General features: G+C 41.1%; 1 protein-coding gene across 4 annotated transcripts in view; it reads left to right on the top strand.

Annotated features, from left to right (window-relative positions):
* The window catches only part of LOC104609862 (MraZ), a 127170-nt gene that overhangs the window by 74776 nt on the left and 40346 nt on the right, over positions 1-12048 (top strand). The window lies entirely within an intron of this gene.

Here is a 12048-nt window from a genome sequence, read left to right as displayed (position 1 = left end):
GCTGATTGTAGAGTGTGGTCCCCAACTTCTGATGGTTTTTTTTCCTGTGCATCTTTCTTTGGTTTGCTCACTCATATTAACCCTATGGGGGTGAACTTCCTAGTGAGAGAAATTTGGACTAAACCAATCCCTCCAAAAGTACAAGCTTTTTGTTGGGAAGTGTTTCTAGGGAAGGTAATGGGGGTGAACTTCCCAGTGAGAGAAATTTGGACTAAACCGATCCCTCCAAAAGTACAAGCATTTTATTGGGAAGTGTTCCTAGGGAAGGTAAACACTTGTGATGTGGTGAAACTCTAACCCACTTGCTATTATCCTTCTCTTTTGCTTGGGATGTGGTGAAACTCTAACCCACTTGCTATTATCCTGCTCTTTTGCTTCTGGTATTTGGATTTTTGTTTGTTCTCTCTTTGGATGCAGTTAGGCTCCCCCATAGGATGTGGTAAATCTATTCAGCCCCTCTTTCCCGTATCAACAGAAGAAAAGGGGAAAATGTATATGGAAGGCAGTGAGAGCAACTACAGTATGGACTATTTTGGAGGAAAGAAACCTAAGAATCTTTTCAGGAAAAAGCAAAACAATGGAGGAAGTTATTGAAGCCATAAAAATTAGAGCTGCACATTGGGTGAAGACCATGGAGATTTTTAGAAACTACTACACGAATGAGATACTAAGGAATTGGGCTGAAATAACACAAACAGATGTACCCAAAGTTTTTGTAAGTATGGAATGGAAGCCACCAGCATGGAACAAACTAAATCTGAATTTCGATGGGAGTTCTCTTGGCGACCTTGGAAGGGCAGGCATAGTGGGTGTGTTTAGAAATTATCTGGGTGTGGTGGTGGCACTCTACTCTAGACCAATAGGTTATGGTGACTCAATACAGGCTGAATCTCTAGCCCTACTTCAAGGTCCAAAGATGGCTGAGCAAATAGGAACAACAGACTTAGAAATTGAAGGAAACTATCTATTGGTCATCTCTTGGGCCAAAAACATCACATCAGCACCTTTGAAGCTCAAGTTTATTTTCAGAGAAATTGACACACTTGCAAGGAAGTTCAACTCTCAATTTGGTTGGGTTAAAAGGGATGCAAATGGGATGGCGGATACCCTAGCAAAACAAGGGGCAAATAGATCTTCATTGTATTGGGCAGAATTGTAACTGATTGCTGGAGATTTCAATTTCCTTTGCAATCTTTAGCTATTATATCTTAATCTCTCTGTTATTAATGAAAGATTTTTACTGATAAAAAAAAAACAAAACAAAAAAGGAGATAAGGGGTCTCCTTGTCTTATACCCCTAGTGGCTGGGAAGAAATCTACCATTGTCCCATTCACTAGCATTGAATAATGACAATTCCGAACATAGCCCATGATCCATTTGCACCATCTAGCCCCGAACCGCATTTTGGACATAACTTTCCTTACGAATTCCCAATCCACACTCTCCACACTCTCATTAGCAATGGGGATTTGAGCTGTAATCTATCTTCCACTTACAAAGGCACCTTGATTGTGTTTAATTATGTCTGGCAATACCTTCTCTGGCCTCAAAGATAACACCTTTGCTATAATCTTGTACAAACTGTTTACCAGACTGATTGGTCTGAAGTTCCTTGGATGTGAAGCTTCTTTCTTTTCGGGAATCAAAGCTATAAAAGTAGAATTTACCCCCGGATTAACAATTCCTCTCCTATGAAATTCCTCAAAAACCATCAGAAGGTCCTCTTTCAAAATATCCCAACAGTCCTGATAAAAAGCCATTATGAACCCATCCGGCCCTGGAGCTTTTGTTCTGTCCATAGAAAACACAACCTCCTCAATCTCTTCCAAGTCAAAGTTCCTTTCCAAACTCCTCCTATTATCCCCCTACATCTGGCCAATCCAAACCTTCTACCCACACCCTTACATTTACAGGCCTTCTTAGAATGGATTTAAAGTGTTCTACACATGCCCTGGCTATCTCCTCATGTTGATTAGCTCGGTTGCATCCACAACCACTTTGGAGATGAAATTTCTCCTTCTTCTTCCATCTGCTAAAGAATGAAAGTACTTGGTATTCCTGTCTCCCTCTTGCAACCATTTACATCTAGATTTTTGCCTCCAACTTATTTCCTCCTTATGTAGGCAATCCTCCAACTGCCTTCTCAAGCCCTTTCTTAGTTCATTGTCTTCCTCTCCAAATTCTCCCCTTTATTCTTTAGTCGAGGCTTTCAAGTTGGTCCATCAAATCTCTCTTTTTTTCTTCTAACCTCCCAAACTCCAGGACATTCCACTCCTTGGTCTTTATTTTAAAAAATTGTAGTTCTTATGAAATCTCATCCCCTCTCATTCCACCAATGGGTTACACTCATTCCACCACTCCCTTACTCTATTGGTAAACCCGGGATGGAGTAACCACATATTTTCAAATCTAAACGGGGCAGGTCCTCCGCTCCTTCTCTCTTCCTTGCATAACACTATGGGCCAATGATCCGAGGTCACCCTAGGTAGAGCTCTAGATGTCAAGTTCCTGTAGTGTTCTTCCCATTCCACAAAAAACAGGAACCTATCCAACTAAGAGCATATGGGACTAGCTTGGAGATTTGACCAAGTAAATGTCTTCTGGGCCAACGGTATCTCCTTAAGCTCAAACAAACCTATTAAACTTCCTCATGCTTGTTGTCACCCTCTGATTGGTCTTATTAATTTCCTCTGGGTATCTAATCACATTGAAGTCTCCACCCACACACCAAGGCCCTCCCACAGTCCTCTTACATCAACCAATTCCTCCCACAAATCCTTTCTCTCTCTGTAGTCATTTGGTCCATAGACATTTGTAAGTACCCACACATATCCATCCTCCTTCTGTTTGAACTTAATGGATACTGTGTATCTTCTAATCAAGGTTTAAAATGTCGATGTCGATGGAAATGTTGCTTACCAAAATATAGGACATATGTCGGAAATGTCGTGGGGAAATATTGTAAAAATTAGAGACATTGTGGAAATATGCAAAGATATTTTGTAAAATGATAAAAGAAGCATGAAAACATATTTCTAGACTATTATCTTATTCCCAACCATTATATAAAGCTAAGAAACTAAGACCAATAACAAATTAGTAAATGATCATTTACTGATTTATTATGCATTTTGATGTTTTTACAAGGTTATCTGATATTTTCTTTTCTTATTTTTAATTCTGATTTATTATAAATTCTAATGTATTTATTTCACACTAGTAAATAGAAATACATTTATTCTGATTTTTTAAATATTAAAGTTATAATACATTATGTTTTATTATAAATTTAATAAACTGATTCTCCTTTTTGTAGTATTAAGATTATGATAAATTCTGATTTCTTATAAAACTTAATGAATTTATTATGATTTTTAGTACTAAATTTATAATAAATTATGATTTAGTACAAAATTTATTAAATTTATCCCGATTTTTTATATTAAATGTAGAATATGATTTATTATAAATTTTAATAAACATTTTCTGATTTTAATAAATATTTTAAAAAATACTAACTAGTTAATATTTTATTACTTGAAAAATATTTTATGTTTTATATTATAAAGTAATTAATATATTCTTTTGTTTTTATATTTTGTTAATTCTTTTTTATAAATGTTTTCTTTGAAATATTAAATAGAAATTATTAATGGAAATATTATTAATGTACATTAGTCGACATCTTGTTGAAATTAGTTGACATCCTATTGACATAATAGGAAAAACTGCATTTTTTTTGTTATTTGGACCGATTTGGTCGACATTTTCGAAATATAGGAAATGTCGACCGAAATAATGTAATTTTTATATTTCCATCCATTTTCATGTCGGTGAGCCTCGACATCGACATATGTCAGGCGACATTTGAAACCATGCTTCCAATTAGTTCCTCCATGCCTTCAACCACTTCCCACTTCTACATTGTCACTATCCCCCCTGAAGCACCCCAAGAAGGAGCAGCCACCCAACTAATCCCCCTGGCTTTTCATACACTCCTTGCCCACCTATTATTAACCTATTATTAAACTCCATTCTCTTGGACTCCTGCAATAGAACAATGTTTGGGTCGAAACTCTTTATTACCTCTTTTATTGTTGTTCTTTTCCTCGCACTTCCTATCCCCTTCTCATTCCAACTTAGTATCTTCATTCTCATTTCTTTCTTACTTCCCTTCTACCCTTGACCACTACTTTCCCCATTTCCTTCTCTCTCATTTTGCCCCGAACTTCTTGTCACCTTCCACATCTCTTTTCAATCTCTCAACTTCACTCAATTTTCTCTTTTTTGTTCTAACCTCCTTCATCTTCTGAAGTCCATCTTTTAGCACATTCAAGTCTTCTAATCTGCATCCCAACTTCCCCACAAAATCCGCTATCAAATCCTCTTGCTTAGATTCCCCCCCCCCCCACTCCCCTTCCTACACACTCCCCTTCAACCCTATCCTCCTCTCCTTAGGTTCCTCCCCTCTTCTCTTCTCTCCATCCTTCCTCCTTATGATAAATACCCCCCACCTCCTTTGTGCACTCCATATTATCTTTTCCACCCCCACCCTCCTTTCCTTCCCTCCCCTCCCCTGAGCCCTCCCCTCTTCTATCCTCTCCACCCTCTCTCCAATTTATATGTCCTTCCACTTCATTAAATATTCTTTCAATAATCTCCCAAACTTTCTCATTTCTATACCTTCCTTCCCGCACCTCTCCACTAACTTCCAATCCCCTTCCCAGAGCCTTAGAGGTCTCACCACTTTGACTGACTGCACATACATGGGCTGCAAGACATGGAACGGGAGCAGAATCTGGAACAAAGGACACAGAAGACTTGTTAGTAGCATAAACTAAATTCACTCGGTAACTTGGGTTTGAGAGAGGGGTTGGGACCTCCCTTTCTAGTTCCGGAGGTTGGTACAAATCTGTCTCCTTGAGTTGGTTGGGAAGTCCATCTGTCCCTTGGTTAACATGGCGATCGTTCCTTTGTACCCCTAATTCACCCTTGATTGGTGTGTTCATGCTCTGCTTTAGGTTTTCCTGATATGCCCTTTCTTTTGTTGCTTGCCCAATCTGGAGTCTTAAGAATGGGCTATTCCGTTCACTGTCTTCAGCCTCACCTATTTTATGGAATCCCGAGCTTCTTTCTTCCTCTAACTAACCTTCCTGGTCGCCTAATTCATGCCTCCCTTTCTTCTCTAAGTCCCCCTGAAACAGCCTTGCAATGTTCCACTCTTCCATGTCACCTGCACCGTAGCCGCCTTCATCGTTCACGCTGCCAATACTGGTACCATCATCTGTACTGTCTTCTGAATATTCTTCATCTACACTACACAGTACCCATCCTTCATCCGCCGCCTCCTTCTCTTCGGCTCTCTCCCTTGCATACCTTGGGTTTGGCTTCTCTGAGAAGTGTCGCCCTGGGCTCAACTCCTCACTGTTACGATGCGGGACCCACTGGAGGTTCCCTTGTTTGGTCACTTGCCGCTGATGTGAGCCTTTCTCAGTGCCCCTCGCTATTTGGGACGATGATAGACCCAAGTTTCTATCTACCATCCGTCCAAAACTCCTCTTATCCCGACCTATGCGACCCTTTAAGTTGTCACATGGGTCACTTAAAATAAACCCCGGTTTATCCTTCGGCCCGCCCAACCCTCCTATCAAGACCGGCTTGGACCGGACCAAACTGCACCCTGGGCCACTCCACTTCTTCGCCACGTCAGCGAAAGATGAGCCCACCTTAGCTTTAATCCTTTCAAAAACATTTGAATTATTTCCTTTAATTAGATGACTTGTCGTTTGGGTTACCCCAGCCACCCCATTAAACCTTTCCTTAAATTCCGCCTGCACCCCTTTTTGACCACCCACTCTCTTCCCTCCACGTGTCCACCACCCTTCTAGCTCATCGTCTTCAACCTTGGGCCCTCTTCCCCGCCATGCCTGTTCCACTTCTGTAGCTACCCACACCTTATACCAGACTTCATCCGAGCATATCTCGAAGCACCTAGGCATATCTTCGTGCTTAATCCCAGCCACCTTTACCTTGACGGCGACCAAGCTGCATTTATTAGCTTCCACCAAGACTCCTCCTAAACTCTGTACTATATGTTCAAGAACAGAGTCACGCCAAAGGTGGAAGGGGAGACCTACAAATTTCAGCTGAACACAATCATCTTGTACTGCAACTTCATTACAGATGGGACTCCAATTCTAGACCTGTATCAGACCTCCGTCCACCTCTACAGCTTTGAAGCTTAGTTCCTGGTCGCCAACATCCAGAACGGCTTTTGAGTCTGTAAATGGAACCAACAATGCTTCGTTTCCAATTCCAATCTCTCCGGCTACTGCATTCAACACTTTCTTCCAGTCTGACACTTCTTTGTCAGCCACCAGAACCATTCCTTTCTTCCAAACATCCGTCCCTGCTCCCACCAGAATTCTTTGATGCACAGAAGAACAAACCACCACCACACCAGCAGTCGAGGTATTTTGAGCTTCTCTACTCCCGGTAGTTCCACTCGAAACTGACTCTTCCTGATCCTTGACTGCAACACCTTCACAAAAATCCTCCACCCTTTCTGCATTCTTCCTTCCAGCACACAGAGCAATTGTTTCCCAGCTCTTCCAAAGAACTCCTCCAGCGTGATGAACCACCCCTTCCAATTTCTTTTCAGTTCAATTACATATTTCTTGCCTGGAACTGACATTGAGTTCTTCCAGCCATTCACATTATCGGAGTTGATAGCCCTGTCTATAAAGCCTTTCATCCATACCGTGACCTCCTTTGGTACCAGTATTGTCACCCTGCTGTTCTCTCTAATCTTCAGTGCTTCCTTACCTTTGATCCGTTCCTCTTCAAACTTGAAGGTCTTAGCTTCGATCACCACCTCAGTCCTCCATTTTCCTACGGTTCTGAATCCCCTCTTCCCCTCAATTTTCCGTTGCGATCTGCCCAGATTTCTGCACCACCCAATCTTGTATTTTGTAACCCCAAACTAAAAGTTTAATTCACCAAACCAATGTAGGACATGCTTCTACACATTACTCCCTGCTGCTGCCTTGTGGTCCATTTGGGCAGAAAGGAATAGTAGAATTTTCTGTAATAGATCTAAAAGTCTTGATGATGTAATTCAGAGAGCAGTGGGCAAATTGATTTCTTGGATTTCTACTTCTGAGGAATTCAGAAATCTAAACTTGTCTTACTTGTTTCAGTCTTGTTCCTGGTGGAGGTTGTAATTCTGGCTGTTTTCAGACTACCTTCATGGGTCTGATTTCAGTCTGTATTTGAGCTTGTTTTGAATAAAGTTACATTACCTTTTACAAAAAAAAAAAAAAAAAAAATTAGGTGGGAGAATGAGGTAACCCTGCCAAAACAGGAAAAAAAAAGGATCCTGAGAAAATAAAATGCAAAATCAAGAGTAATCCACTCGGAACTAAATAAGGGAAATAAAAGGTACAAGCATGAGCATAGAATTCACCTTCAGCTGGAAGAAGAGAGTTCGTTGAAGAGAATGAATGCTCGTTGAAAGGAAAGGGCGACGAGAGAGATAATTTGCCTACACTGGAGATAGATTGTTTGCCAGAGAGAAGGGCCCTCGGAGAGTGAGAAAAACCTGGTTCCAAATTTCCAGAGTTCTAGTTGAAGAGAATGAAAGCTCATTGGTTGCTGCTTCAGTGCTTTGAGATTGTAGAGGAGATGGGCCGAATGGCCCATAGACTGTCATTTCATGTTATGTTATGTTTCTCTTTGTTATGGGCCTTATTCTGGGCCCATATTCTGTAATGTTTTGTTTTTTGTATTTTTCTGCCCACTCAAGGGCCTCTCTGTAATTTATCAAAGATTAACACCTTAATAAAATGTTTAGAGTGTTAGAGTGAGGTTAAGTTCGAAACTCTCACTCTCACTCTCTAACACTCATTGCCGCCAGCTCTCTCTCTTCTCTTCCTCTCTTGTTTGTTTAGTTTCTGTTTTGCATTTAATCTCAAACAATTCCATACATCAAGTGAACTGTTTTCAACTTGGTATCAGAGCGGGTCATTGCTTGGCGTGTCCCTCATGTGGTTCTAGTTCAGCCAACTGCATGAGGAGGTTCTAGGGCTGAATGTTTACAGTCATTCGCCTGGTTCTTGGAGGTCATTGGAGGGTGCCCAAGTTTCTATACACTTGGAGAAGGGTTCGGTGACCAGGAAGAATCAGAGAGCAAGTTTTTCAGCCTGATTTGAAATCAGAAAAGGGGGATTTCGAAGCTAGCTCAGAGAGCAAAGTGTTCAGCCTGGTTTGAAGTTCAAACCAGAGATACTGTAAGTTGTTTTCTCAGTTCTTTGCTGAGTTATTTTGTTATTTGGGAGGACTGTTAAAGCATTCAAAGCACACCTCCATTCGGCCCACTGTTGCTGGACTGATTTTACTCAGAAATTTCTGGGTTATTCTAGAAGTGTGGTTCGGCTGTTATTGGACTTCCAAAACTGCTGAAAACTGATCTAAACTAAGTGGTACAAGCCTCTACTTTAGTTCAGCTACTTCTTGGACCTAGACAAAGTGTTCTTGAAGTGATTTCTGCTGGGTTAACAGTGAAGTGTTGACTGTTGCATACATAGTGTTTGTAAAAAGTCCTCTTAGGTACTGTGGACTGTATTTTTTGTTCTCCTTGGGAAATTATTGTTGGGAACCAAGGATACATATTGTTTGGAGGCCTACTGATTGTTCCTTGAAGGCCGAATCAAGGTTTCTTCTCCTTGAAAGTGCTGCCACTGAACTTGGTTCTTACGGCTATCAGATCTGAACTGAGTTTGTGTGCTGCTGTGTTTGCTATTGTTTCAACCCAATCTGAGTTCTTTGAAATCAGGTCACTTTTGGAAGGCTTGCCGAAACCCTAATTGAAGCTGTTACATAATGGACTTCTCAGAAATTGAGAACAAGAGCACTGCTGAATATGGACATAATTCGGGAACTACAATTGATTCCTTGTTGGCTGTAACTACAGTTAAACTGGATGGAACCAATTATTTGGCCTAGTCACAATCCGTAAAAATTCATATTTGCAGTAGAGGAAAGTGGGGGTTTATCTCTGGGAGCAAGAAAGCTCCCCCAGAGGAGGATCCCTCTTATGAGAAATGGGTGCCGGAGAATTACACAGTGATTGGGTGGCTTGTGAACTCAATGTAGCCACAGATTAGCCAACATTATCTGTGGATGAACTCGACTAAAGAAATCTGGGATAGTGTTATAGAAACTTACTCCCAGAAGTTGAATGTTGCCAAAGCCTACAAACTGAGAAGTGATGTGAAGAATCTAAGGCAGGGGGAGAAGTCACTTGCAACATACTTCTCAACCCCGAAATCTCTATGGCAAGAGATTGATTTGATATAGGCTGTGACATGGAATACCCTCAAGGATGCTGAAACATACAGGAAATTGGTTGAAAGGAATAGGGTCTTTGAGTTCTTGACAGGGCTGAACTCCGAATATGACATTACAAAGCAAAACATCATGTCCAAGGAAGATGTTTCATTGTCACAAGCATATGCTTTGGTCAGTAGTGAAGAAAGTAGGAGGCAAGTGCAGGTTCAAGGAGTCAGTATCAATGATCATTTTGCAAATATGGGAATTAAACCCAAAGGGGTTAAGGAGCTCACAGTGGCACAAGAAAGGAGGTGGTGTGTGAATATTGTAAGAAGCCGAAACACACAAAGGACAAGTGCTGGAAATTGCATCCCAGTCTTGTTCCTATCAGATTCTAGAAGAAGAATGATAGTAGAAAAACAGGAAGTGCACATGCAGCCACAAGCACAGATACAGAGGTTGAGTCTACCAGTGCACAGTTGGCAGCCATGAAAGCTGAATATGAGAAGTTTGGAAAGATGATCAGCTAGCTTGAAGGTGTAACTTCATCATCCAACCCTTATGGAAGTCCAACCACCACCGCATTTGCTCACTCAGGTATAAGGGCTTCTGCTAACCATGCATCCACCTCAAGTAATCTCAAAACCCCATGGATCATAGACTCAGGTGCTTCTGATCACATGACCAACCTTTCCACTTTGTTTGTTTCATATGATTTACTTCCTGGTCGTGACAAAATCACCTTAGCTGATGGTTCTTTTGCCCCTATTTCTGGCAAGGGAACTGTCAAGGCTACAGACTCCTTACTCTTATCTTCCACTCTTCATGTACCTAAATTAAATACCAACTTATTATCTGTAAGTAGCTTGACCAAGTCATTGAATTGTTGTGTAACATTTTTCCCTTCTCACTGTGTGTTTCAGGACCTGAAGTCTTAGAAGGTGATTGGGAGTGGCCATGAAGCTTTGGTTCTACTTTAATCATCCCTTGGCCAATGCTTTAATCATCCCAAGAATGTTGCTTTTGGTTCTACTTTTCCAAAGTCTGTCAGTCAAATTATGTTGAGTCATTGTCGGTTGGGTCATTTACCTTTTTTCTGCTTTAAGTCATTTGTTTCCCAAACTGTTTAAGGGAGTCAGTGTGTCCAGTCTCAATTGTGAGTCTTGTCAGTTGTCAAAGCATTGTAGAAAAAATTATCCTGTGAGCAATAAAAGATCCTCTTTTCCTTTTCATATTGTGCACTCTGATGTGTGGGGGCCTTACCACTTATCCTCTATGGGGGGTTACAGATATTTTATCCTGTTTATTGATGACTTTTCTAGATTCACTTAGATATACTTAATGAAATCCTAGGATGAAGTCCCAAGACTTGTGAGGCAATTTCTTGAGCTTGTTTTAACTCAATTTGAGACCAGAATTAAAGTTTTCAGATCTGACAATGCAAAAGAGTATTTTGAGAAGAGTTTATCCTTGTATCTCTCTGACATGGGGGTTATTCATCAAAGCTCCTGGGTTAGAACCCCTGAACAAAATGGAGTTGCTGAGAGGAAAAATAGACATATTATTGAAGTTGCAAGGAGCCTTTTGTTTGCCTCACATGTTCCCACAAAATTTTGGGGTGATGCTGTACTTACTGCTACCTATCTCATAAACCGTATGCCATCCAGGGTTTTAGGGTTTAAATCCCCCTTCTGTCTTCTTCATCCAGACAAGGATCTCTTCCCAATTCCTCTTCGTGTGTTTGGTTGTACCTGCTATGTTCACATTCCAAGTGTGCAGAGACATAAGTTTGAACCGAAAGCCCACAAATGTATCTTCCTTGGTTACTCCCCCACACAAAAGGGTTATTGTTGTTTTGATCCAAAGACTGGCACTCGACATGTTTCTATGGATGTTACCTTTGATGAATTTTCTCCTTTTTATGGTTCCTCTCAAGAAGGACATTGTCCACAGGGGGAGAATCTGTCACAAGTTTTTGCCCTTCCTCTTCCTGTCCCAGTTGAGCCTCTTGACAAACCTGTATCCTCACCAAATGAATCAAAGGAGGATCAATCACTTCATACCTCTTATCCTAGTGCCCCTATTTCTTTACCTCCTCGTCCTACCCATAATCAGAGATCCGGGAATGAGCAAGTAGTTTCCCTTACAACAGATGAGGCTCATGCATTCCCAATCACAGATGAGATAACAGGTATTGCTTCAGCTCCTTTGGAATCATCCTTCCCAGACCTTGATGTCCCCATTGCTGTTAGGAAGGGAAGCGGAAGTGTACTGCACACTGTATTTCCAAACACCTTTCTTATGACCTGCTTTCTCCTTCATACTTTGCCTACCTCTCTTCTATTGCTTCTAACCCCATTCCTAGGTCTGTATCAGAAGCTCTTGGGATTCCAGAATGGAGAGATGCCATGAAGACTAAAATGGATGCTCTACATGCAAATGGTACTTGGGAGGTGGTGGATTTGCCTGAAGGGAAGGATCCAGTTGGGTGCAAGTGGGTTTTTACCATTAAATACAGGGCTGATGGGATTATTGAGAGGTACAAGGCCAGACTTGTTGCAAAAGGCTACACACAGACATATGGGATTGACTACCTGGAGACTTTTGCCCCTGTTGCCAAGATGACATCTGTGAGGGTTCTCTTATCTCTGGCAGTTCACTTTGATTGGCCTCTCTATCAGTTAGATGTAAAGAATGCATTTCTGAATGGTGACTTA

Source organism: Nelumbo nucifera, chromosome 1, assembly GCF_055504915.1.
Source record: "Nelumbo nucifera cultivar China Antique chromosome 1, China Antique-T2T, whole genome shotgun sequence".
Classification (NCBI taxonomy): Eukaryota; Viridiplantae; Streptophyta; class Magnoliopsida; order Proteales; family Nelumbonaceae; genus Nelumbo; species Nelumbo nucifera.
Note: the sequence above shows the minus strand (reverse complement) of the source record. Positions and strands in the feature narration are given on the sequence as shown.